The sequence below is a fragment of the Nycticebus coucang genome, chromosome 13 (assembly GCF_027406575.1).
Source record: "Nycticebus coucang isolate mNycCou1 chromosome 13, mNycCou1.pri, whole genome shotgun sequence".
Taxonomy (NCBI): domain Eukaryota; kingdom Metazoa; phylum Chordata; class Mammalia; order Primates; family Lorisidae; genus Nycticebus; species Nycticebus coucang.
In genome coordinates, this window is record NC_069792.1 from 84,135,231 (window position 1) to 84,162,840 (window position 27,610).

The window sequence follows — 27,610 nt, forward strand, 5'->3', positions numbered from 1 at the left end:
GAAAGCAGACATTTAGGAAAGCTGCCAAAAATTTATTAAGTGCTTTGTGTACAAAGCGTTGTTCATTCATTGATTGGTTCGTTCAAGGCATCGTCAAATATCTGTTGATCCCCGATTATGTTGTAGGTTCTCTTCTCAGGCTTTTAGGAGAACATTACAGAAAGAGATTCTTTCTCTCATGGAACTTACATTTTTGATCTGGGGAGAGAGACAGACAATAAGCAATAATCAGGATAAGCAAGGAAATCGTGTGCTCTGCTAGAAAGGGAGAGTTGCTGTAGAGAAAAATAATAGCCCAAGACTCGAAGGAAGTGGGGAATGTGCTGTGGAGTATTTGGGGAAAGAGCATTCCAGGAAGAAGGAAGCAGAGGCCCTAAGGCACGGTGTGTCTAGGGGCACAACGGGAAAGCAAGGAGGCCCAGGTGTACCCAGAGAAGGGGCTGTGGATTCTGGGGACACGTGAGCCAGATGGTAAAGAGCCTCTTGGGCCATGGTTGGGACCTGGCACCCTTAAGTGAGTGATGTGTTATTTGCTTCACACCTTATAGCAACTCTGTGATCATTATTCTTCTTATCCTTAATTATACATGAATAAACTGAGATTTGTAGCCCAAAGCCCCCTTGTTTCACAATCTCGCCTTTCTCAAAGTCCCATCAGACACAGGGACTTCTAGTGCTCCACTGGCAAGATGCCTTTCAGACACCTCCAGTGAAAGAAATGTCCAAGTAGAGTCCATCTCGTCTCTCTCTGACTTAGGATGTGACTGTTTCCACTTAGGGTTGTTTGAGTAGAGAAAGCAGCCATTCTCACGGATTGAAATCAGGACTCAGTACTGGTTGAATATCCCTTATCCAAAATGTTCAGAACCCAAAGTGTTTTTGGTTCAGATTTTTTCTGAATTTTGAAATATTCTTGGAATACATGCCAGTTGAGCATTCCTAATCCGAAAATCCAGTGAGCGTCTCCTTTGAATGCCATGTCAGTGCTCAAAAGGTTTGGACGTTGGAGCATTTCAGATGTTTGCATTAGGGATGTGATGGTGACAATTAGCATTTACGTGGTGCTTACTCTTTCCAACAGGCAGTTATCATACCCCTCGGTGCTTCAGGGATTCTGGGAGGTAGGCATTCTTGTCACCATTCCATGGATGAGGAAGTTGGGATGAATTCAGGAAGGCTAAATGATTTTTACTTAGTCACACTAATGATAAAATTGGATGGGGAGAGAAGACTTGTACCCAAATCCAGATCCAAAGCTGTAGTTACTACTCTCTGCTGACTTAACAGCCACACTCAGAATATGGTCCTTACAATTCCCCGAGGTAAGGAATCATGGAAGCCCTTTATCCAGTCTTCCTTCCTGAAAACAAGTGTAAAGAGCCATGGCAAATCCTGGGTAGACTTCAAGCTATTGAAGAAACCAGTCCCTAGAATTGGCTACTCACTAAAAATACTGCCTGTATTCTCAAGGAGCTGGCTGGCTTCCTCTGTTTCACTACATCAGATTGTGGAGGGATTGACACCCATTGGGCACATTTAGGAGTTTGTGTTCCTATTAACTGTTGTGAAAAACACATATCAGTGCCCACTGTCTATGGGACTGTGATGAATTTTTTTTCTCTCTTCCATTTTGTGCAACTTTTGCTCACAGCCTACTTGGCGTAATTGACATATTGGCTCCGGCGCCAAGACTGCCAACTTGAAGCCTTGGATCAGTTAAGTCAGTTATGACAGATGTGATTATTTACAAGAAAATAGAAGTCACTATAATTAGACCTTCTAAGGAATACATTTGAGGGGAGAATGAGAAAGCACAGTTTAATCTGGCATGATGTGTGTTTGGATTTCAGCCCCGAGCAGATTCTTCTCTATCCCGTGAAAGGAGGTGTTGGGGTGTCTGACACCCTCCCCAGGCACTGCCATTTATCAATTCTCATGACACAGCTATTGATAAATGGAAAGACCAGGTGGTAATGCCAGTGTGAGATTGGGCACCGGGAGAAGTGGTTTCAGTTGTCAGCTCAGCCATTTGTCCTCAGCACCATTTATTTTTTAATCATAAAATGGGCATAAAAAAGAATCCCTCCCTCATCATAGGTCCGGGAAAACTGTAAGTGAGAAGTAAGACAAGTGTCTAGCCTTGTGCCTGACATGAGGCCCTGAGTGTTAGATGTTCCTCCCCTTCCTGCATAAGCTCCATCAGTCTCATTTTTCCACCATAAAATATGGGTGATAACCATCCTATACAATGGATGGGAAGGCTAGAGGAAATGAAGTCTGTGAAAGCATCTTCATAACCATTTGTTGCTGTTTCATGCTTCATTCTCCCTATTATCATTTTTATACACATCTGTAATAGTTGCCATTTATTGTGTGCGCCATGGGCCAGACGCTACAGCAATCGGCACTGGCTTCTCCATTAGGCATAACCGGCACAGCCTCTGGGCGCCATGATACTTGGGACCCAGGAAGTGTTCATGTTTATTTCTTTTAAAATCAGAAGGGGAAAAACTGAATATAATAACGAATATAAAAACAATAAATAAACAAATCCAGACACACCTCGTTTTATGGCACTTTGCTTCATTATACTTCACAGATACTGTTTCGTAGCAGGAGAACTGGACTCAGCAGTGGAGCCTGTAGATGTGAGTGAACTGCTGCAACCTCACGATAAAATTTGAAGATAAGGAATGGCTTCTCATGGATGAGCAAAGAAAGTAGTTTCTTGAGATCTTATCTTCGCTCTTGGTGAAGATGCTGTGAACATCATTGAAATGATAACAGGATTTAGAATATTCCTTAAGCCTAGTTGACAAAGCAGTGGCAGGGTTTGAAGGATTGACTCCAATTTTAAAAGGAGTGCTACTGTGGGTGAAATGCTATCAAATAGCATCGCATGCTACAGAGAAATCTTTCATAAAATGAAGAGTCAATTGAAGCAACAAATTCCACTGTTGTCTTATTTTAAGAAATTGCCACAGCCACCCCCACCTTCGGCAACCACCACCCTGATCAGTCAGAAGCCATCGACATTGAGAGAAGACGTCCCAACAGCAAAAAGATGATGGCTTGCTGAAGGCAAAGGTCATACCTTAAAAGTACATACATACTTTTTTTTTTTAGGCATAGTGCTATTGCGCTTCTAGTATTTAGACTATAATATAGTACATATATATAAATATAACTTTTATATGGACTGGGAAATAAATTCACGTGACTTGCTTTACTGCAATATTCGCTTTAGTGGAGGTCTGGAACTAAATTTGCAATATTCTGAGATATGGTTATAATATAAAACATAAAAATACACCCAGCCTGGATTATGTTCATCCTTATATGATGTTAGACAAGTAAATTCAGGGACTCATCCTAGAAAAAGTGCTACATACCTCATCTCTGAATATCCATATGGTCCCCTTTTGAATACTCCTCTTGGCCATCTGATAACCATAGTATGATGCAATTGTAAAACCTCATTTTATTCATTCATTCATTCATTCTTTAGTGGAGGAAGGGACCTACAAAGGCAAAAATGCCAAGGGTTTACCAAAGTCATAATGCAGCCTTGGTCATAGGAGCTTTACGAATGTCAGGTCAGTCATCTCAGGAAGGTTTTTCTAGTTCTCATTTTACTGACGTTTAAGGAGGTTAAGAAACTTATCCAAAGCCTATTCTTAATAGACTATATTAGATTGGGCTAACATGTATAACGACCTTAGAGCTTAACACAGTAGGAGTTTATTTCTTGTTTGCACAATTCGGGGTACATGTCTGGCTGGCCGTCTTCCATACAGTGATTCAGGGACCCACGCTCCTTCCCTCTGTGCTCTCTCTCTGTTTAGTTGGTGGTTGAGGAAAGTGAGAGGACAACGTGAGAGATTCATCTGGGCTGGCCCTGGAATTAGCTTCATCACTTCTGCTCACACCATCTCCCAGCATGCAGTCACGTGACTATACCTAACCACAAGAAAAGCTGGGAAGTGTAGTCCAGCTGCCTGCCTGGGAGGAAGAGACCATCAATCCTGGAGAATCCTCCAACGGGCCCAGACGCAGTGACAGTGTCAGATCCAGCCCGGGTCTTCAGTACACCAAGTTCATGCACTTTCCACTCTGCTTATCTGATTCTTATCACTCTCAGCTTCTGCAAGTTTCTTGTTCCACCCCACTTGCCCACTTGCTCACTGTTCACAGCGCCAGACCTTTGCCCCTTTAGTACCAGCTGCTGCTATGCAAGGTTTCAGAGAGCCAGAAGGAAGGAGGATTCAATTAAAGGAAGGCATGGCAGGATCATGAGCCTTGGCAGTGCCAGATGATCCTGCAGCACTAAAATGCCACAATCTAAAGATATTGGCCATTTGCCAGAAGTGAACTATATGTGGCCCCTACCCCAGCCAGAGATGCTGCCTTTAGATACCCACGGTCCTAAAAGACAGATCTGTGGGAGCCAGCTGGAGGCTAGAGGCCCTGTGGACACCTTCCTGTCACCACTCGGCAGGCCTGAGCCCTGGTGATGGTCTGGTGGTACTGGTGTGGGTGGGCACCCAGTTCCTCTTGGATTCTATGGAAGCTGTGTGTTATAAGACCCTTCAGTGGAATCCGAGTATCTCCCTCCTCCAGGAAGCCTTCCCAGGTCACTTCTCCCTCAGTGGTCCCAACTCTTCAAAGCTCAGCGTCTCATTACCATAGCACCTAAAGGTCCCACATCACCATATAACCTCTCTTACCATCATCCTGGTCGTATTTGCTCTTAGTCTGTGAGGTGAGGAATCTGGGACCACATTCAGAGCTGAGTGAGTCAGGGACTCTCCTGAGCACTCTGTAAGCATCACACACTGAGCATTTACTCAATTCTAAATTGAGATTTAGAATCTCAGTCATCAGATTTACACAGGGCTGGGATTGTTATAAGAAGAGAAATGGTACCTAGGCACCATCCTCCTTTTTGCTTGGAGATGTTCCCAAGTACTCCCAAGCACGCTAAGGAAGAAAAACAAGTTTTGCTGAAAGTTGGATGAAATGTTCTCCGTCACACTCCTCATCTCTGTAAGGTGACTGCAGTCACATTTGATGCCTGTGTCTGTGTCAAACACAACACAGCTTCCATCAGACCTGGTCACATCCTTGCTGTGGTTTGCCAGCTGACTGATGCTGATGGGAAACACTAGTCCTTTCTCTCTGCCTGGCTTCTCTCTGTCAGATCCAGCATTGGCTGTGACCAGCTCATAGGGTGGTTGTGGGATCTACATGAGGACGTGTGGAGACAGCTCTTGGCTTGGATAGCTCCTCCCATTCCCTTTAGTATCTCACACAGGTGCAAAACCTCACTTTAAAAAAATGTGTCTTGTGGCTCAAAGGAGTAGGGCGCCAGCTCCATATGCTGGAGGTGGTGGGTTCAAACCCAGCCCTGGCCAAAATCTGGCAAAAAAATAAAAAATGTGTCTTGCAAGGAGACTTGGCATCTGGGACGTGCCCTGTGAGGAATTTGTTTTTGTTTTAATGCTGAGGACGTTTGCATGAAAACAGGATCTTTGTTGCTTAGGAATTGATCAACTCCTGCTGCTGCTTTCCCCATGCTGGAATGCCAGTCCCATATTTGTCACAGGCAGACAAGTAACTGTAGGGTGACTGGCACCTCCGCAGATGGAGAATCCTGGCTGCCCAGGGACGGTGGCAGAGGCCATGGAGTCCAAAGCGAGAATCCGGAATGGTCACAGGTAGACGACATCCCTGGGTAGAGGAGCACAGCAGGAGAGAAGGTGCTTGTGGGTCTGGTGCTCTCAGTGCTCGGGGAGGAGAGAAGGCTGAGGCAAGGCATTAAGACTCAGCCTCCACCTGCAAGGAGCTTAAGGCTGTCAGGACAGACAGGAGGCCAGCGCACAGCACCTGAGAAGCAGCGCTAGACACAAAGTCACAAAGAGGACCACAGGCGTGAATGAGTGGAGCCAGGGCCTGCCGCAGACCCGTCAGGAGTGAGGGGCTTGGCCGACTGGGATCAGCTCCTACTGGCTAGGGAACCTCGGGCCGGATGCTTGATCTCTGTGCACCTCTGTGTCCTCACCTGCAAGGTGACATTTGTCCCATGGAGGCTAAGTGAGGACTGGGTGAGATGTTCCCTGCAAGTGGCTGGTATAGAGTAAATAGTCAGTCCAAACTGCTGTTCCGAGTATTCATGCTACTAGTGGGTCTCCCCATCCTGAGAAAGAGACGGTCAGATGGCTACAGAAGGCTTTTCACAGGAAGGACTTGAAAAGAAGAGAAAAGATGACCAGCGACCTGGGAATAGGAGTGTTTGTTAGTGTTTGAGTGGTCAGACCAGGATACCCCTGTGTCCACTGCAGTCAATTCTTAAGGAGGTTTTCCAGGCACTATCCAAGAAACTGAAATAAAACTGCCTACATGAAATTGGAGGGGGGGGGTCTTCCAGGTATCCTGTTCTGTGGGGACGTCTGTTTGTGGCCCCAACCTGGCCCTTCAGGCCCTGGCATAGAAGGGACAGAGGTAAGAAGAGCCCACTGTACTGGGTCCAATCCTTCCTCTGCCTCTGGACTTAGCTTCCAAAAGGCAGGGAGGTGTTTACTTCCAGATACCCACAAGAGGCTGGGCACCTTTCTCTCGTCGGCATGTACTAATCAAAGATGAGAGCCTGCAGAAAGTATCTGCCCAAGCCCTGCACCCTCACCTTGGCTCGCCTGCCCACCCTGCCTGGTTTCTCCTTCCATCTGCCTAGCGAAGGGTGTCCATAAATCTGGTTTTCAGAGCCCTTGGGGGGTTGGCGAGGCTGCCCTGGACCTCAGTCACATCACAATGGAAACAATTGAAAACCACTTGGCAAAAGGAAGGGATGATCTAATGTTTTATAGCAAGAATACATTTTTTTCCTTGCCATTCTTATTCAAAAAACCCCGAGGGAAAGCCGGCTGTTCTCCACGCTCTGTTAAGCCTGTCCCTAGGGTCCCTAACTCTCCTGCTCCAGGGACCCCTGCAGAGCTAGTCAAGCAGCAGGGCTGGCTCTGGCTCCTAGCAAGCCTGGGAGGAGCAGAGCTGGCCCTTGCTTCCTGATTTACCAGGCTGCCCTGGACCTCTCAGAGCAAGGATGTGGCCACATAGGCCTGTGGAAAGGCCCATATATAGAGCCTGGGGAATGTGGGCCTCTGGCAGGTGGCCTGGAAAAAATGGCCGTGTTCTGAGGGTGAACGCCGCGGAATTATAAATAGCACCTGCCTCCCTCCCCTTCCGACTGGCTCTGTCTGTCACTGAAGGGTTGACAGTTAAAACTCAAGAGGACCAAACACACAACGAGGGGGCAGGTAATGGGGGGAGGGGGCAGGGAGAGGCTGACTCGGGATTGTTCAGTAAGTTCAGCTGCTGCCTTGGCATTGATAAGGTGAATTGTCACCAGACCATTCTGGTTTGGGGGGCGGGGGCACACATTTAAGGTAGCAGAATGACTCCTGATTTAATGCATTTCTGTAAGCTGAATAAGCACTGGAGAGAAACTAAAGGAAGCTTCAGCTCCACGAGGTGGTTTAGGGGAACTCTGGAGCCTTTGAAAATAATAAGAATAAAAACCAGCTGTCTGGAGAGAATATAAAAGGCTTCTCTCTGGTTCTGGAAAGATCAGCCACTTCGGCTTCCAAATCAAAGTCTTCACAGGTGTCCACAAGGGCCCATCCCCTGAGCCTTTTGCCAGAGGGATTTTCGTGTGTTTCGTGTCCCCCTGATGTGGAGGAAGCAGGGACACTTTCTCCTCTGAAAACCTCTGCACACTGTACTCACCAGGTGGAGGGTGACGCATTGAGAAGGCATTAGAAAGTAAAGAAGTGAAGGCGTGCGGGGCCCTGGCTATAGAAAGCCACTTGGCTGTTCAGACCTGCGTGACAGTGACAAGAGGGAAATGTTCCAGCAAACTCTAAATTCTGAAGGAGGGAGTGGGCTGGGTATGCAGGGACCAGAGTCCCTGTTTTGTGTCTTTGGCTGTGCCGGGTATTCCTGAGGACCAGCTGCGGGTTTCCTGATTTTCCTGCCCAGCCTGCATGGTTTGGAACTAGGCTTCTACTGGGTGAGGAATGGGACGGAGGTGCCCCCGCCACCTTCCCTGGGTGTCTGCACCTCTACGAGCAGACAGAGCTGCAGGAGATGTTGGTGTCCTGAGGAATGGGACGGAGGTGCCCCCACCACCTTCCCTGGGTGTCTGCGCCTCCTCTGTGAGCAGGCAGAGCTGCGGGAGATGCCAGTGTCCTTTGTTTCCACAGTTGGGGCTTTTGCTTCTGTAGCTGTGATTTGAAAATAATTTGTTTTCTCCCCTCCCACCTTGAAAATTCTTATTTCTTACATCCCTTGGAGCAACACTGGAAACCAAGCATTTAAAAAAATAAATACACAGTGAGGAGGAGCAGGCAAACCTTTATATCTTTTGGACACTTCTCAAAAGAAGATCCCTGGACCCCACAGAGTGCAGACAGCGAGTGGATGTGGGGTGTGAGTGGGACATCAGAACTTGACACCATGCTAAGTGTGAAGTGACTCAAACTCCCTGCTTCCAGGAGTCCTTAGACTCAGAGGCCTACACGGAAAGGGCCTTCAGGACCCTCACTCCCTCGTCAAACCACTTGGCTCTGCTCTTACCAGTTCTAGGTGTTATGTTGCAGTGATTTAAAATGGATTTTATTCCTTCAGAAGTTTGGAAAGCCATATTGTAATTCACCCATCATTTCAGTGCTAAGCAAATAAAAGCCTGGAGAGAGAAGAGGATTTTTCCCACAGTTGAGACTGCTGCTAGGGTTGCTGCTGTGACGGTGGCTCTTGACTCTGGGAAGAGAAATCTCATTGCAAGGGGACCAGGAGGGACCTCAGAGCGCAGTCTGTCGACACCCTTCCTTCCCAAAGTGAAGCCCAGGGAGGCAATAGGATTTGTTCAGGGACCAGTCAGTGGCAGACCTGGGATGTAAAGCCATCCCAGGTACCCATGCAAAGAGGCGTGAATGACAGTGTTTGCCCCAATCATGACAGCTTTGCAGAGGAGGTGGTACCAAACTGAGCTGAAAAGATGGCTGGTGGCAAGAAGGCGGGAGTTGGGGGGCAGGGAGAGCCTCCCAAGCAGGGGAACCACTGGTGGGTTTGGTCGGGTGCTCACCTTCCCGCTGCTGGGAAGCAGAGGCCCGGAAAAGATGACAGCTCTCAGAGTAGACCATTCCCATCTATCTCTGTATTGATTTCTTGCCCAGGGGATATGGAAGACCAGCAACATCACCACCTGCCAGGTAAGGCCTCCAAGTGGTCCTCCGGCAGGCATGGAGCCCACATGTGGCAAGCAGTCTGCTCCCAAGAGAGGCATTTCTGCAGGAGCCGGGCAGGTGGCAGCTCAGGGTGGCAGCCTGCCGGGCTGCTGCAGCAGACTTGAATACATAATGTGCCTCGTCCAATGGGAGCTGTGAGAAAGTCCAGACAGCCTCCTCTAGACAGAAAAGGACATTGCAGGGACAGGCCGTTCATTTTCTGTCAAATTCCCCATGGATCCCTTGGGGAACATCCACGGAAGGGAACATCCGTGCCCTTCCCATGCACACAGGGTGTGCCCTAGAGTGGGTCCCAGATCCTGGGTCTGGTCTTTGGATGTAGAATATATTCCTCAAACAAGACTGAAGGAGATCTTGGGTAAAGATCTCTGGATATGTGGGTTTTGATCGCTGACTCTCAGATATATTTTAAAAACGAACACATATTCTTTACAATATAGCATCCTACAAGAAGGATTCCTCTCTCAGACACATGAACAACTAGCATATGCTCAGGCCCGCAGAGGCTGTCTCATCTGATTGTGAGTAAAACACATTCTCTTTCCAGCTTCTGAGCCCTGCAGGATTGGGCCGAATCCGGGCATTTGAGAGGAGCTTGTGCGGTGCTTTGCCAGTCCTGAAGTCGTGCAGAGACATCCCTGTGGGGAGGAGGGGAGAGATGCCTGCGTGAAAAGTCTCGCTTTGCATTTATGATTTAGAGTCTCTTTCCTAACATGAGAACCCAGGTCTTGCTGGAGCATGAAGATGCCGGCTTCTCACTTTAGCTGTCTCTATGATGGCATTTCTCAAAGCATGTTCTGAGCAGCAGAGAACCACAAGATGCTCTGTGACAAAGGGGTTCCATTTTCACTTCAGTATGAAAAATGTTACGCACTGATTCATCCTGCACGTTAGATCTCTGCTCAGACATGGACACCTCTGAGAGGCCTTCCCAGACCACCGTTCCTGCCACCACTGACACCTTCTGGTCCCTCATCCTCCTCTGTTCTTTACAGTACTTCTACATCCGCTTTCATATTTATCTGTTTACTTTGGTACTGTCTTCCCCGTGATAAACCTGCTTCACGATGTCTTTTTTGCCAACAACAGTAACCCTGGTGCCTAGAACACTGTGTCACATGAACCAACTCATACATTCAAACCCTCATGATTCCTCCATGTATAATTTTGTTTAACTTGGTTTAGCTCAATATTTTTTCAGACTTCTTTCCCCTTTTCTCGTGTGCCTGTCACTCACATCTCATCACTTGTCCTAGGTCAGATCTGACCCTGGGAGACCAGCCTTGACCACCTTTTGGAAACCTGCTTTCTTGTGCCCAGCTTTCATTTCCTTCAGAGCAGTAATGACCAGCAGAAAGTATCTTTTTCACCTACCAGCTGATTTGTGCGGTGGTTCATTCCCTGATCTGAGTTCTCTGAGGGCAGGGGCCACGTCTGTCCCTTTCTCTGCTGACCCCAGTGCCCGAGAGGTGCCCACTAGTGGCCTGCCACATGGAGAGCTCTTTTCCAACTGACCATCATGGACACCCTTAGAACTGCAGCTCCACGGAACATGCTGTGAGACATGCTGTTCCCTGCCAACCCTTGCAATAAGGTGCCAGCATTATGGTACAGTGGCTGCTCTCTTCTTTCTTTAGCCAGACACCAAGTGTCAGAACTGGAAGACACCTCAGACACCAGCTAGCCTATGGCTCTGTTTTTTTTTTTTTTTTACAAGGAAGAAACAGGCTCACAGAAGACCATTGGTATCAGGTCAGGGCTGGTTCTCCATTTCCCATCTCTTGGTTTGATTCTCCTCCCGTACTAATGTCTGTGGCCACCATTCAAAATGACCACAAACTTGATGGTGGAAAGCAACAGAAACTTGTTATTTGTCCATTCCAGAGTTTAAAGGTCTCAAACAGACCCTACTAAGCTATCAGGGTGTTGGCAGGGCTGTTCCTCCAGGGGGATCAAAGGGAGAATCATTTTCTGGCCTACTTTGGCTTCTAGAAGCTGCTCAGATTCCTTATTTGTAGCCCCCTTCCATCTTCAAAACCAGCAGCACCCATCTGAGTCTGTCTCTGGTCACATTCTTCCAACACTGACTCTCCTGTCTTACTCCTTCATTTGCAAAGACCTCTGTGATTACATTGAGACCGCCGCATTAGCCAGGATAATCTCCCCATCTCAAGGTCCTACAGACCTATTAATGGCATCTGCAGAGTACTTCTGCCAGGCTCTGTGGATTAGGGCATGTATGTCTTCAGGGTGAGGTTCAGAGTTTACTCTTCTGCCCGCAGTACCATACCTCTAGCCACACCATCTGTCTGCCTTGAAGGCGGCTATTCTAACCACTATTCCACCAGCATCCACTTATCTGCCTCTTGATATAGCCTCAGGCAAATGCACATTCTTCCCTGAGACCCCCAGCACTTTCTGTTGCCCATTGTCATGGTACTTAGCACCTTGCTTTATATCTGGCTCAGTGTCCACTGCCTGGCCAGGCCATGACTTCCTCCTGGCCAGGGCTTGGTCATCTTGATGCCCACTACAGCACATTCCTTAGCACACAGGTCACACCAGCTGCCTTGGTCAAACCATGCTCCTCCTCCATTTTTTTTTTTTCAATACATTTAGGGGACACGAGTGGTTTTTTGTTACATCAATTGTATAGTGGTGAAGTCTGGGCTTTAAGTGCGTCTTTCACCCAAATAGTATACATTGTACTTAATAGGTAATTTTTCATCCCTCACTCCTATTCCACTCCCCTTTCTGTGTCTCCAATTTCCAATATGTCCTTCTAGGTTCTCCCCAGCCCTTCAGTAAACTGAAGATACCTCCCTGCTTGTCTGCCTTGGTGTCAGGCCTCGTGGAGTTCAGGAGAGACCCTGGGCCACTTCTGTAGTTTTAGTCTCTTGGCATATGAAAGTATGGAATATATAAAACCTGGATTACAAAAATTGTGTATCTGTAAAGTATTTACATCAGCTAGCTAGCTCTTTTGGCATCCAAAGTGCTATGTATACAGTACAGAACGGGCTGTGGACTACCTTATCACAAAAATTATCTACATTTAGGACCTTGAGATCTTGAGATGGGGTCCTATCAGTAAGTTTAGGACCTTGAGATGGGGAGATTATTCTGGCTAATCCAGGATGATCCATTTGCTCATTATTTCGGACGTCTCATAGATGGTGTGGTGATCCATTTGCTCATTATTTAGGGTGTCTCATAGATGGTGTGGTGATCCATTTGCTCATTATTTAGGGCGTCTCATAGATGGTGTGGTGATCCATTTACTCATTATTTAGGGCGTGGCGTCTTCTCATAGATGGTGTGGTGATCCATTTGCCCATTATTTAGGTGTCTCATAGATGGTGTGGTGATCCATTTGCTCATTATTTAGGTGTCTCATAAATGGTGTGGTGATCCATTTGCTCATTATTTAGGGCATCTCATAGATGATGTGGTGATCCATTTGCTCATTATTTAGGGCGTCTCATAGATGGTGTGGTGATCCATTTGCTCATTATTTAGGGCGTCTCATAGATAGTGTGGTGATCCATTTGCTCATTATTTAGGGCGTCTCATAGATGGTGTGGTGATCCATTTACTCATTATTTAGGGCGTCTCATAGATGGTGTGGTGATCCATTTGCTCATTATTTAGGGCGTCTCATAGATGGTGTGGTGATCCATTTGCCCATTATTTAGGGCGTCTCATAGATGGTGTGGTGATCCATTTGCTCATTATTTAGGGCGTCTCATAGATGGTGTGGTGATCCACTTGCCCATTATTTAGGGCATCTCATAGATGGTGTGGTGATCCATTTGCCCATTATTTAGGGCGTCTCATAGATGGTGTGGTGATCCATTTGCCCATTATTTAAGGCATCTCATAGATGGTGTGGTGATCCATTTGCCCATTATTTAGGGCGTCTCATAGATGGTGTGGTGATCCATTAGCTCATTATTTAGGGCGTCTCATAGATGGTGTGGTGATCCATTTGCTCATTATTTAGGGCGTCTCATAGATGGTGTGGTGATCCATTTGCCCATTATTTAAGGCGTCTCATAGATGGTGTGGTGATCCATTTGCTCATTATTTAGGGTGTCTCATAGATGGTGTGGTGATCCATTTACTCATTATTTAGGGTGTCTCATAGATGGTGGTGATCCATTTACTCATTATTTAGGGTGTCTCATAGATGGTGTGGTGATCCATTTGCTCATTATTTAGGGTGTCTCATAGATGGTGTGGTGATCCATTTGCCCATTATTTAAGGCGTCTCATAGATGGTGTGGTGATCCATTTGCTCATTATTTAGGGCATCTCATAGATGGTGTGGTGATCCATTTACTCATTATTTAGGGCGTCTCATAGATGGTGTGGTGATCCATTTGCTCATTATTTAGGGCGTCTCATAGATGGTGTGGTGATCCATTTACTCATTATTTAGGTGTCTCATAGATGGTGTGGTGATCCATTTGCCCATTATTTAAGGTGTCTCATAGATGGTGTGGTGAGCCATTTGCCCATTATTTAGGGTGTCTCATAGATGGTGTGGTGATCCATTTGCTCATTATTTAGGGTGTCTCATACATGGTGTGGTCCAAACTTCAGACCATGCACTTGTGTCTTACACAGACTGTGCCAAAGTTTAAATTTATGATTGTTCATGAATGAGAGGCCTGGTCTAAGGAGCTCTCCTATTCAGAGCCCCCATCCTCAGGCCCTTTTGAGAGGCCCTGCTTGGAATAAAGGCTGAAGGAAAAACCTGCAGGATGTGGTTTAATACTCTGGATCAAACCTTGGGTAAGTCGTGTCTCTCATTGGAACTTGTCTGTACTCAGGGGCCTGAGCTCTAAGCTCCTCTTTCATGGACACTTAGTTCAGACTGCAATACTAGTACTATAGACTGGTGATGAAACTGTGTTTCCTTCTCAGTGTTTTGAGGGCTAGGTCAAGTCCAAGGTCAAGATGCCAGCAGATTCAGTTCCTGGTGAGGAGCCTCTTCTTAGTTTGCAGACAGCCTCCTCCTCACATGTCTTCACATGGTAGGGAAGGAGGTGGGAAAGCACGATCTTCTGTCCATTTCCTCTTCTCATCGCCAAGGTCCATCCTCCTCACTTTTTCTAAACCTAATCTCTTCCCAAAGGTTCCACTTCCTTATACTATCTCATTGGGGGTAAGGGCTTCAACATATGGATTTGAAGGGGGCACTGGGATGGACATAGACAGTCAGCCCAAAGCAATTCTGTTACCCAGAGGGATCTGTGGTAGATTCTGCTACCTGGTTTCTGGAAGAATCAATCCTCCTAATACAGCCACGATGATGGTTTTTGCTTCCAGCCCAAGCTAAGAAATGATCACATCAATGTCCTTCCATTCACAAACTCCCTGGCAGGTTTCTTTTGCTCTGCCCAATCATTTGTAGCCTCACAGAGTCCTAGAACATTAGAACACTGGCTCCATCTGAGGTGCAGAGAGGGCACCCTGCCTTCCCACATGTCGAAGTTGGGGCTTGGACCTCCAGTCTCCCAGCCACTTGTCCCCTCATATTTCCACTATGCTACGTCAGGCTGCAAAAGGCAGCTGGTCTTTTACTCTGTAGTGAGTACAGACTGTAAAAGCACAGAAAAACCATGATTTTGAAGTAGCTCTAATGATTTTTGGAAAGAAAACAGGAGCCAAAAAATATTATAAACAATTAAAAACAATATCTATGCTGCTGCCTCATGTGCCTTTCTGTATCTGTGTTCTATTTTACAATAAAAACACATTTTAAAACTTACAATTAAGCAGCACTGGATAATGAGGTTTCAGGTTCTTGGGTAAGCTGAGAACCCTTCGCTCCTCTCCCTGAGTTCTTCTGGGCTCTTTACGCCACTCCCTTGCCCACCACAGCCTCTTTGGCCCGGACCTGTCCCTCCATCCATTCATTTGCTCATCCTCTAAGCTTGTTACAATGTTCCTCCTACACTCAATGTACCGTGTACCCTTGGCTTGCCCTTGATGACACCCAGTGTGATACAGTAAAAATGGCACAGAAACCAGGTGTCCAGCGGAGACCTGGGCTCAAGTCTGTGCTTTTCTGCTCTTTCTCTCTCTGGACCTCACAGTGCTCATATGAAAAGGAACAAGCCTGGCCTAGGTCAGACTTATAAACACAAATGCATACGAGGCCATATAGGTCAACAGAATGAGAGAGGCTAGTAATTAGGATTGGTGGCGACTGGTGAATTAGAGAGCCCACACCCAGCCTGAAAAGGACCGTAGCCCCTGAGCTCTGGCTTCCCGTGCAGTAACGCGGGCTCAGTGACACGGCCCCCCTTTTTTTTCCTCAAGACAAGTTGGAAATATGGATTTTTTTATGAGACATTTCAAAATGTTTAAAGCATTGTATAGCTCAAAGAAAACATGCCTGAGTGTCAAATTGAGCCCCTGTCACCAGTGTGCAAGCCTTGGGCTGCAGCCTTGGCAGACTGCACGGCTTTCCCATCCTGCCACGCGTCCTTCACGTCCTTGGTGCCTGGAGGTGTATCTCCCAGTGCTGTCAAGCTTAAGCACTTGGTTATCATTAGAAGATGGTAGTTGCTTCATTAATAATAGCTAGAAAGAACTAGAACCACTTAACCTGGTATGTCCCTCTGTTGTCCACCCCCAGGACTAGTGCAGTGTGGGGTATACAAAATAGTACCCAGTCTTCCTGTACGCTTATTAAATATCTGGGAGCTGCAACTTTTAATGATGGGATGGAATTGGTTCTGAAGTAGGTGCTGGAAGCCCATTGTTTAGCACAATATCCAATGGGTGTAATATTCGATAAAGAAGCTAGCAAGCAAAATGGGGTCCTGCAAGGAGCAAGACTATGTCCTTTGTCAAAAGCCACACTGCGCCAGCCCCTTCAGGCCTACATTAATTTATTCCTCCAAGCCATAAATTTATCTCTCCCCCTCTCTTTATTTCCTCCTTCCTCGGGCCCTGCTTACCAGGGACAGACAACTCAAGGACATATCTCACTTACCAGAGGCAGGACGTGGGCTCTGGGCAGAAAAGCAGCCCATTATTCCCGAATTGGTGACTCTAAGGGTGATCACACCTTCTGCAGCTGAAGGGAGTACAAAGAAACACTTGAGCCTAGTGGCATCGGCCCCGTTTTCTTCACTGGAGGGAAAATGGGCCATTATTTTCCCTGTGCCCCATTCCCACCCGCCCTGCGTTTAGCAGGTTTCTTGCTGGACACTCCAACAACATATTAGCATATTTTGCATTTAAAAAGGGCTTGGAAAATGAATTAAATGATTGGCATGGTGTTTCAAATGGCTTTTTCCAAACGACTAGTAATTGTGTGCTTTTAAAATTCCCCATTCCTGCCTGCAGTGCCCTCAGCCTGGCAGCCAGCTTAATCAGGAGACATTGTACGACGCGGGGGCATATTTTAAGGCTCATGATACCCAGTGATTGCCTGAACAGTACCTGGAGACTTGCTAAAGAGAACCTTGTCCTAGTTTTTCAGCAGAGCTTGCAGTTCACTTTCTTCCTTACAGAGATTTACACCAATTCAAAACCTCTTTTTATGAAAGGGTCTGGGTCAGCCCTTTCAGGCTGCTGAGGCGCCAGGCAGTGAGACACCCTCTAAATCCCGACGCATAGCTAACAGAGGTGCAGCTTGGGGACAGTGTTGGCCAAGCACTCGTTCACAGGGCAGGGCACTGCTCTGACTGAAAGAGCTGCATATGGGAAAAATGTCTTTGGAAAGGTGGAAGCTTCCAGAATGTGCCACACAGGTCCAACCTCTTCATTTTTCAGGGAAGGGAAATAGAGCCCAGAAAGACCTATCAGTTGTCCAGAGTCACAAGCCATTTTTGCTCTCCCATGAAAATAGAATTCAGATACCCAGGGCTTTTATTATAATATAGGTTTAACTTTACAAGTCCACAGAAAAGAAAAATTAACCTAGAGTCAAGGGATTGGGGGTAGGTGAGGTTCCAAGGGGAAGGGATAGGAAGTCTGAGATGGAGGAACTTAGAAAATGACAAACTGGGGGAGAATCTTAGGGTTTTTAAAATCAGAGTCTCGTTACTAATGAATATAAATGATGATGACAAAGTAAGGGTAACAACCGCTAATGTGTGTGTTTTCTTAGTCTCAAGCACTGCCCCAAGACCAGGACATATATTAGCTCATTTAATTCTCACAACAACTCTATAAAGCAACTTAGTACTGATAAATCCCCATTTTACAGATGAGAAAACTGAGGCTGAAGAAATTAAATAACTGGATCGATGTTGCCTAGGTGGATATGACTTCAGAATCTATAGAGAATAAGAAGAAAGAACTCATAAGTAAATAATTAAGACATAGCAATAGCAAGGCTGACAGTCACCTGGAAACTAGTCAGAACAGAGAAGGTGAGGAGGACAAGAGCTGGAACACGGGCATGAGTGAGGGCCCCTGCACGGTGACGGCTGAGAGACCAGAGGTGGGTGCAGTGGGCGTGGAGCAAAGGCACCGCTGTGAAGTAGGTAGAAGCTCAGGCCCGAGAGCTCCAGAGAGGAATCAAACAAAAGTGCTGGTCTTTTCAGGAGCTGGATAAAGTGCCGTGTGTTTGTGTGTGTGTGTGTGTGTGTGTGTGTGTGTGTGTGTGTGTGTGTGAGAGAGAGAGAGAGAGAGAGAGACAAAGAGGAGAGGGATGGGATTCACACGTACACACACCCCCCAGGAGAGAATGTAGGGAGAGTGCATCATGCCAGCTGAGCCCAGCTCATTGTGGAATAAGAAAACAAGAACAGAAGCCAAAGCCTAAGAAGACAGGGAAAGCTACAGCCCAGGAATGTGTCTGCCAGGGTGTGGCTAACGAATCGCAGGACACACGTTATTTGACCTGAGAGCCCCTCGTGTGCTCTGTGATCAGCATGTGGACACCAACGTAGGGGGTGTGCTGGCCACGGCCCTGGTGGACATGGGGTTGATAAGTGAAGGGAGCTTCTGTGAGCAGCTGAGTGATTTATTTCTTCTCAGGTGTTTCCCCTCCCCTTCCTAGGATTGATGGATCAAGTGTGTGCAGGAACTCTTGAAAAGCTCATTCCAAGTGGTTCTTATTGGGAACAGAAATAAGCTCAGTGGTTGGAAGCTCCACAGGGTCTTGTGGGGTTCAAACTGAGTACTCAGGAGACGACAGATAGTAATTCATGTATCCACTACCAATTGAAGGACATTGATCCTTTTTAAACCAGTCATTAAAACACTTCATTTCAGCAAGCAAAAAGCATTTGTCTTGAGCCAGCAATTGAATAGAATATTATACAGCTATTTTAATGGTATTTATGAGGGCCATATAATAGCAAAAGTAGATGCTTTCAAGGAACATGACCTAAAACAAAGAATATATAAAGTGTATATGTAGTACCTTCTGAAGGTACCCAGATATGTTCAAAGTCAGAGAGGTTAAGTAACCTGCCCAAAGTCACACAACTGGGGAGTGGTTAAGCCCAGACTCACGACCCAGGCAGAGTGGGTCCTCGGAATCACACCTACACTAAACTACAGAGGACAGCTTACACATTTTAACTTCCAATCTGCAAATCCAAAGTAATTTGCTCAATTCTGCAAAAGTTGGGTTGAAACAAGGCATGTTACCTTTCAGTCCCATGAAAGAGGTTTAAGAACTTGTACGTATGATTAGAGTTGGGTGATGAACTGTAATTGTTTTTCTCTTTATTTTTCAAATTTTATGGCCTGCGCTTACATTCCCTTTATGAAGACATGTACATACCCTGTTTCCCCGAAAATAGTGTCTTATTTTCAGGTGTGCTCCCAAAGATGTGCTAGGTCTTATTTTCAGGTGGCGTCTTATCTTTCCTGTAAGTAGGTCTTATTTTCGAAGGATGTCTTATTTTCGGGAAAACAGGGTACGCACATCCATATAAATTAGAGAAAAAAATGAGAATAAGAACCGTGTGAAAATTCTCCCACCTCATTCTAGGAGCTGGGAAAGAAAGTGCCTCTATTTGAGCACTGCTAGGGACCAAACATAAAGCACCTGGTTCCACCTTCAAGCGAGAAGGAGCTTACAGGGTGGAATCCAAATGCATAAGCAAATATCTGTGTCAACACTTGCAAAGCAATAGTTGCGAGAGTTGTGTGCTCTGAATTTTCAGAGTGCCAAAAGGACACAAAATAAAGGACTCCAGACAGAATTGTCTTGACAGTTTGGAGTGGCATTTGGAAGTAGCTCTGGCCCTCAGCTGGTGTGAGAGTCAGTGTGCACAGATAGTGAAGGGGAACCCTGTCGGTGATGAAGAAGTGAGATTATCACTAGAGAGGGAGATACCATAGTACCAAAGGTACCATATCGAAGGACCTGTTTAGTACAACAGAACATTAAGGGAAAACTCATCTAAGCAACTGGTGCTTATCTTTAGCCCCATCCTGGAAGTCATTTGGGACATGCAAAGTTTTTCCCTAAACTGGTCCCCTACAGATTGCAGACACCTGCTCCTGGCCTCCTTTCCAAAACAAGACCCAGTTTAGTGTTGGTTGTCTTCTGGTCACCCCGTTTGCATTTGCTGGTCAGTGCTAGTCAGGGTATAATTCAGCTCAATTAATTCTGGGAATTCCTACTGGGGAACAGAGGATGAGAACTTGGGATTTAAGAAACACATTTCAGAAATGCTGTCACATTAGAGCTTCCTTTCAGTCCCTTAGGGCGGCCACCAAGTAAACAGCTCAATTTCCATCCCTGCTGGAGGTACAGAATGCAGCATTCACACTTGCCAACAGATAAATGTCTCCTGCCTTTGTTGGGGCTTAATGGCTTTTAGTAGAGTTAAGGCTGGAAAGAAAGGAACTGACTCCTCTTATTGGGTAAAATTGAAACACCAGGGAGACAATTCCATTTCAGACAGATCCTTTCCTTCTCAAATTACTGACCAGTAGCCCAGCCAACTCCTTTTCAGTTCATTCAGGTAAATGGAAGACAGCGGCCATCCACCTAGGGCGAGGGGAGAGTGGAAGGACTGATGAGCCTTGGGTTTGGGATTCCTCAGCAGAGAGATTTGCATTTCTAATAAGGGCCACCTTCCATGGGCCCCAGCCCAGTGGCTATGCATCTCTGTAGCTTCTGCCCTTGCTCAGTTTGCAGGGAGCAAGGGAAGAACCTTCAGCATAAACAAGTAGCTTTGGGATGAGATGGGAAAGCACAGGCGGTGGGGTGGGTAGGGAGTCGTTAACATGGTCTTGCAGGAGGCCACACCGTGCATCTTGGCCGTACTTCTCCTGTGCCCGTCCTGGCATGCTCTGGGTCTGTGGAAGACAAACTTACTGAACGTTCCACTCTGAGATTTATTTTTTCTTCTCCAAATAGAAATAACCAGGAGTGTCTATCCCAGCAGTATTTATACTGCAGGAAATTGGGCAAAGTAAAACAACATTCAACAAGAGGCGAATGGTAAAATAATGCAAAGATTAAATAAACTCATGGTTAAGGAAGTGGTAGAAACCCTTACGTCATACAGTAAGTCTCTTCGATAATGTGATTTTTAAAATGCTAAATGTTAAATAAAAAATGCAAAGTACACACCATATATATAGTTTATATTTAAATACACGCACACATATACCATGTAACTATAGCAAAATGTTAACACAGTTAAAGCCTTAGCCATCAAATCAGAAATTATTTTTCTTCGTTTATTTCTAAAGTTATAACAAAGGAGATACTTGATGTGTGATGATGGGGAACCATCTTATGCCCTCATTTCTTTCTTTGTGTGTGTGCGTGCGCGTGTGCGTGTGTGTGTGCATCCTGGCTTCTCTCACACACATAAGAACACGGCATGGCTCTCCGTGGGCCCGAGGTGCTCCAGGCTCCAAGCATTCCATGGCTAACAGGGAGCAGAGCGCGCCGCCGAAACACAGCACAAAACTCGAGCATTTCCAATGCCCCGCCGTTCACTCACCCGTGAGTTCACTAAGCTCTTCCTCAACGTGTTTGTATTTTTAGCTGGTACGGCCTCTCAAGCCCAATGAGTTCCATGTGTTTTCCACCCTCGGTGTGAAGTGGCAGAGACCTGCCCAGCTCGTATCCTCAGATGACCTCTTGTGGACTCCACAGGGTCTTTGTTTTTTGTTTGTTTTAACATCTTCTAGCATGAAACGAGCAAAATAAGAACAGCAATTATACATTTCACCACTAGCAAACCACACCTACAGACGTGATCAGTTTTGCAGAATTATAGAACTTGGTGTCGGGAGAGAGCTTAGGCACTGTTTAGGCTAGTGTTTTCCTAAAAGCCCACAAAATGGGAATTCTAGTATTTCTAGAAACCAGTAGAAATTGTACAGTATCTGGGACATGGCAGCCCTGAGTGCCTGAAAGATCACGGGGTCATAGGGGGCTTTGTTTCATTTTTGCTCTGGGTAGGTTGGATTACTTTGTTTTGTTCAGAAACTCATATGCTTGGTGATTTTGTGAACGGAGAAGTCCATGAACAGATGAGAGAGAGAATCTTTTAAAATTTGGATTGTGGAAAAGGTGGACATTGATGCTAATCTGGGCTGGATCTGTGAGGGGAGAGGACAGGTGTATTCTGGCACTGCCTGACAGATGAGAAAATGGACCCCACAGTGGACTGGGAATAACTTTGAATTTATACATGGTCCATCTGTGGTGTTTCTTTCTAGGCTGAGTCCTCTTTAAAAAATGATTGATTATTTTAATTGCCTTTCTAAATCCTTCAATCTTTTCTAACTGTGGAAACACAGACTTCCAGGTTTGGTGGAGTGCAGTTGGGAAAGTCAGCTGCAGAATCTGATAGCCTGGGTTTTAAATCCTGGGTCCCCCACTGACCTGTCCATGATCCCAGGTTTATCTTCTCTGTGCATGAATTTTTCCAACAGCAAAATGAGAATAAAGGCAGCATATGACTTACAGGGCCATTGCAGGGATAAACCAACATAATGAATAAAAAGTGCTTGTCCTGTGCCCCGTAGTAGGAATAGTCATCCTCGTCACTGTCACTGTGGTTGCTGTTAGCTTTTCACGGAAGGACCGTAGGCAGGACATAGTGGCAGCTTTAAGCCCACTTTGCTTTGCTGGTTCAGTGGTGGTGACATCCTTATCTGTGTCACTGGCTTCATCCTTTAGGGGAGAACAATTGAATAGCTCCCTATTCAGCCAGCACCCATTTTAAAGGGAGAAAAACAAGCCTGCCCCCAAAGGACCAATGTGATGTGTTCAAAGTCACACAACTTCCTGGGGCAAGAGCCTGAGTCTGCTGTTGACCTGTCTGCAGCTCTTCGCTTGACCGTGCCCTGTTCCCTCCGATCTCTTCTTTGATTCTCCACAATAGGCAAATAGGGAGAAACAGGAGACGCAACCAGATACGTGGAAACCCTTGTTTTGTTCCCTGAGTGTTCACTGCACCTGGCACTTGGTTAGTCTCTCTCTTTGTAGCAGCACTTTTAGGTACTGCTTCCCCTTTCTCCCTTCACACCCTCCCCTGACAGCTCCCTGTGGGCACCCGCCAGCCCCACCTGAGGATTCTCTGGTGGTGGAAAGGATGACAAAGCCTCCAGAGCCTGGAGAATAGCAGGGGCTCAGCTGTGGCTTCTGCTTGGTTGGAAGCCTTATTGTCCCTGGACTCCATTCAGTGGCACATATTGGGATTCCCTGAAGCGTTTGGCCCCCTCTAGTCTCTAAGGCTCCTCTCCCTACATGAAATCGGCCACTTAGAATTTACCTGGGAGGTGCTAGACTTTCTGAAGCTATCAAACCCACTTCCTGCCTGTGAGGGGAGTCACAGCAGGGATAGTCAGGCACAGAGGGTTCCTGCACTGTAGGGCTTAGGGGTCAGCCTGAGGAGAGCATGGCATGAGCTCACACTCAGTGTGTAACTGAGCATTGAATTGATTGCCAGTGGCTCAGAGTGTGTCTCACCCCTCCAGCTAGACCAGTGATTTTCAGCCGATGTGCTGTGAAAATTTTTAAAGATCATGAATTAAATAATTTTTGAAAGAAGCTCGAAGCACAGTAAGTATATTCTTTTTGTTACTCTTTTTTCTTTTTGATCAACATCATTTAAGTGTGCCATGGACGTTTAACTATAGGTTCAAGTGTGTTGTGAGATACAAAGGTTGAAAACACTGAGCTACACTGTCAGTGGTTCTCGCATGACATCATGCTGGAGCCTCCGCTTTCTGCCTCAGCACCAGCATTTGTTGGGCTGATGGACAGCTCAGAAAGCACCTTCACGTACCTGATTGTATTTGACCTGCTCAGTGGCTTTATGAAGTCACATTTCCCCATTTTGCAGATGAGGAAACTGGGGCCCTTTAGAGGGTAACTTGGTGGCTCAGCTATCTCAGTGATTGAACCTAAACTTGCACTCAGACATGAGGTCTGACTCAAAGTCCACCCTGGCTCTCGCCCATCTGGTCCTCTGGTGAAATGTGTGCAGATTCAGGGCTCCACTACAGAGCCTGTTCTCAGAGACACTGAGAGGGGACGAAGCACGTGAGTACAAGTTCCTGCGTATGGCAGGAAGGGCCCTGGGAGTAAGACCCTGTCTCAAGTTCCAGCTCTGCCAGGTCTGAGTTGCATGAGCTTAGTGTAGTCACTCCCTTTGGGACTCAGTCTCCCTAGTCAGCAAATGAGAGGATTGTAGGAGATTTCATGTCATAAATTTACAGACCTGGCGTTGGAAACACTGGTCGTCGGTACCTTCTTTTCTCTCGGAACTCTCCTCCAAGCCTCATTTCCACCTCTATTCCTGGGTCTCTTCCAGTGACTACATGCTCCTCTCCCAACAAACTCAACCTCTGTTTCAGTGGAGTCCTCTGGTGAGCTTGTTAAGGAGCTGAGTCCCAGGTCCCACCCCAGAGCCCAATGAATTTAAATCCCTGAGAGTCAGGGTCCAGGAACTTGCCTTCCTCCCACCCTCCCACCCCAAACTCTCCAGGAAATTCTGATAATGGGCAGTCATTGCCTAAGCTCAACGGCTTTCAGGGCATCTGAATCACTTGGCAGCCTATGACCTGGTGGACCCTGCCCCCAGAATTTCTGAGTTGAGGTGGAGCCCCCAATTGTGCAGGTTCCCAGATGATGCCCCAGACCACAATTTGAGAAAGATTGCCCCAGCTCCCTCCTCGAGAGGCCGACTAGCAAACCATCGAGGGAGTGTGCATCCCCAGGCAGTGGGTGCTGGAGGAGGCCCATCAGCACCGGGGCTTTTTAACAGGGACCTTTGACCCAGTTAGAACCACAATTGCTGTTCACCCTGGCACATGCCACATGCCAGGCCCTGGGCTAGATGTCCTATAGTCAATAGTTCTCATTATTTTACAGGGCTTAGAGATTCAAAAATTCAGAATCAATGAGATTAAGTGATCACCTAAGATTACACTTACTACAAGTGCAACCAGAACTTTCTGGAACAAAGTTTGGGCTATTTTCTTTGCCTCTCCAAAGCTCTCTTTGCTGTCTTAGCCACTATTGACTCTATTATGGGAATTTCAAACTACATTCAGAGAAATGGTCACCACACAGGTTCAGCGTGGTATTTTTGGCTGGAGGAGTCTTTCATTAGTTCCCCACAAATTGTATCCTACTGGTAGTGGCCGTTGGCCCACACCGTGGGACAGTGCTGCTCAGCGTTCACTTTCAAGAGACACACAGACACAGACACACACACACACACACACCCGCCATGTAAACAGGAAGTATTGCATCTGGAGCGTAGGTGGAATTGGTGAACTGCTGTTGCGTTTGAGAAGACCCCACCTTGCCAAGGTTCTGCCTGGATTCTGGGTTTGGCTGATGTCCTATTTGTCTATAAGCCTCTTGGTAAAGACCTGTAGGCACCAGATCCCAGGGAACATTCACCAGATAGAGGTGGGGAGCTTGTGCCATGACCGAAACCCTTCCTTCCAGCTGGTGCGTCTGAGTGGAGAGCTGCTTCCCCCTAACTTGTGAAGGTTCATCTGTTGTTTAATAGAAAGCCCATTGATTTGTAGAGAAATATGAAACACAGAGTAATCAGAGAGGAAATGCAGGTGGCTGTGAGGGCTTTTCCTACACTCAGCTTTTTGTTCTTGCCATTCACCAACACACACACATACACACACTCGCGTACTGAGCTTATCTTTTTCTTCAGTTAATTTTGCATTTGGCAGGAGGCTCCAGAAGTCATCCAAGCCATCTCCACCTTTCCCAAGGCATCTCCTGCTACCTCTGCCCGCCTTCCTCTCTGCATAGAAAAGGAAGGCAAGAGGGCGGGGAGGAGGAAAGAGGGAACTGACTCAGGCATTGCTCTCATGGGGTGGCAGAGGCCCCCCAAAATGGCTTCAGAATGTTCATTCTTTTCTGTTTTCAAAGAGTAGACTTGCTTAGGTCCTAGGCTCTATGTCCTTGAAGGCAGCTTGGTGTTGGTGTCGAAAGTTGACAATGCTCGTCCAGGATCTGCTTACTAACTGTGCCGCCTTCTCTGAGCTTTATGTGGCCAATCTGACCTGCCATCTCCTAAGGGAATCTGTGACCACAGAAGAGACCATGCATGTGAAAGCATCCTTGCAGTCTGAGGTCTGGAAGGGACTCTAGAAATCGATATGTTTCATTTTACTAATGAGAAAACTGAGGCCCAGACATAAGAGGGAGCTTGCATGAGGTTTGCATGGCCAGGTCGGGGCAGAAGAGCAGCATTGGAAGCAGAACTAGGTTATGGTCCGTCACTGTGTCGTTGTTGCCATATGTTCTCGTGTGATTATTTTGTAAATGGTGAGTGAAGTGACTAGGGAGGTAGATAAAGGTCACAGAGGGAGGAAAACTTCTGGGAATCTCTCTGAGCAGACTACCTCCATCAGCTTCTAAAACAACGCTATGACAATACCCTCTCTGTCACACACACACTTACTTCTTGGTTTAAATAGCAGAAAGGCAATTAGTGCTCTCTAAAGGACAGAATCACACTCTTTTGCACTGATCGTGGCGAAATCTGTCAGGCATAATTCAGCTTTGCAAGTTACAAGATAAGGCAAAAAAGAGTAGAGCAGAAAGTCAAGGAGAATTTGCCACCCAAACCAGCTTGCATTTGTGGGGCTTGGTTGCCTTGCACTTAACCAACTGCCCCCACCTTATTATTCCCTATTCCTGTCCCACAAATACACACATTCCCAGTCTTCCTGGCCCCAAACACACATAGGGCAGAACCAAAGCACGTGGGCTATAAAAACAGATGAGACTCGGAATTCCGTTTCTCAGTAGCACTGTGACCTTGGGCAAGTTACTTAACCTCTCTGAGCTTCAGCTTTCCTCATCTGAACAATAAAACCTCTTAATATTGTGAGGATTAACAAAGGTCAAGCATAAAAAGTGCTTAATACAGGGAGTGGCACAAAGTTACCCTAATAAATGTTATCTACCGCCTTGCAAATGCTGGAGATGACGTTGAAGATCATGTTATTGTTGTTGTCATTTTCATAAACAGAATTAACTGGTTAATAATGTAAATGAGATCTCAGTAGGCCTGTAGCCATCTGACTGCATAGTTAAAACTGATTTTCTATGGAGGAAAAAACAAATATTGTCCAAGTGTGAAGCACACCCTAGCTGGCTTGTTATCTTTGGAATACTGAGATGCTATCAGGGTGGTCTATGGTCCTACCTTATATGTATAAATATCCCTAAATCTGAAAAGGATGTAAAATTAAAAATAATAAAAGGTCCCGTGAAATGGAACTGGAAGCCATTAAAACAAGTACAAACACAAAAACCCAACTTTAAGTGGGGGAGTGGTTATAGGGCACTATAGGGCGTAGCACTTTCTAGCTTACAAAACATTTTTGTATATCCCCATCCGTGGTGGCCTCACAACCAGCCTAGAAGGTTTATATTATTCTGCCCATTCCACAGGCGAGGAAACCATCTCAGCCTATGGCATGGCCAGCAGCCAGGAAAGGGGTTGGTGCAGAGTCTAAGGGACAGAAGGAGCCACAACATAGTGAGCCACTGGGACTTGGTAGAGGAATTGGAATTTTGTTCTGAGTTCATTGAAAAGCCTTAAAAGTGGGTGGTGCCTGTGGCTCAGTGAGTAGGACACTGGCCCCATATACCAAGGGTGGCGGGTTCAAACCCAGCCCCGGCCAAACTGCAACAAAAAGTGGCCGGGCATTGTGGTGGGCACCTGTAGTCCGAGCTACTCGGGAGGCTGAGGCAAGAGTATCACCTAAGCCCAGGAATTGGAGGTTGCTGTGAACTGTGACACAACAGCACTCTACAGAGGGTGACAAAGTGAGACTCTGTCTCAAAAAAAAAAAAAAAAAAAGAAAAG

General features: G+C 46.4%; 1 protein-coding gene across 2 annotated transcripts in view; it reads left to right on the plus strand.

The window, feature by feature from the left end:
* ZHX2 (zinc fingers and homeoboxes 2) overlaps window positions 1–27,610 on the plus strand; it is a 170,541-nt gene that overhangs the window by 27,138 nt on the left and 115,793 nt on the right. The gene's annotated exons all lie outside the window — the stretch shown is intronic.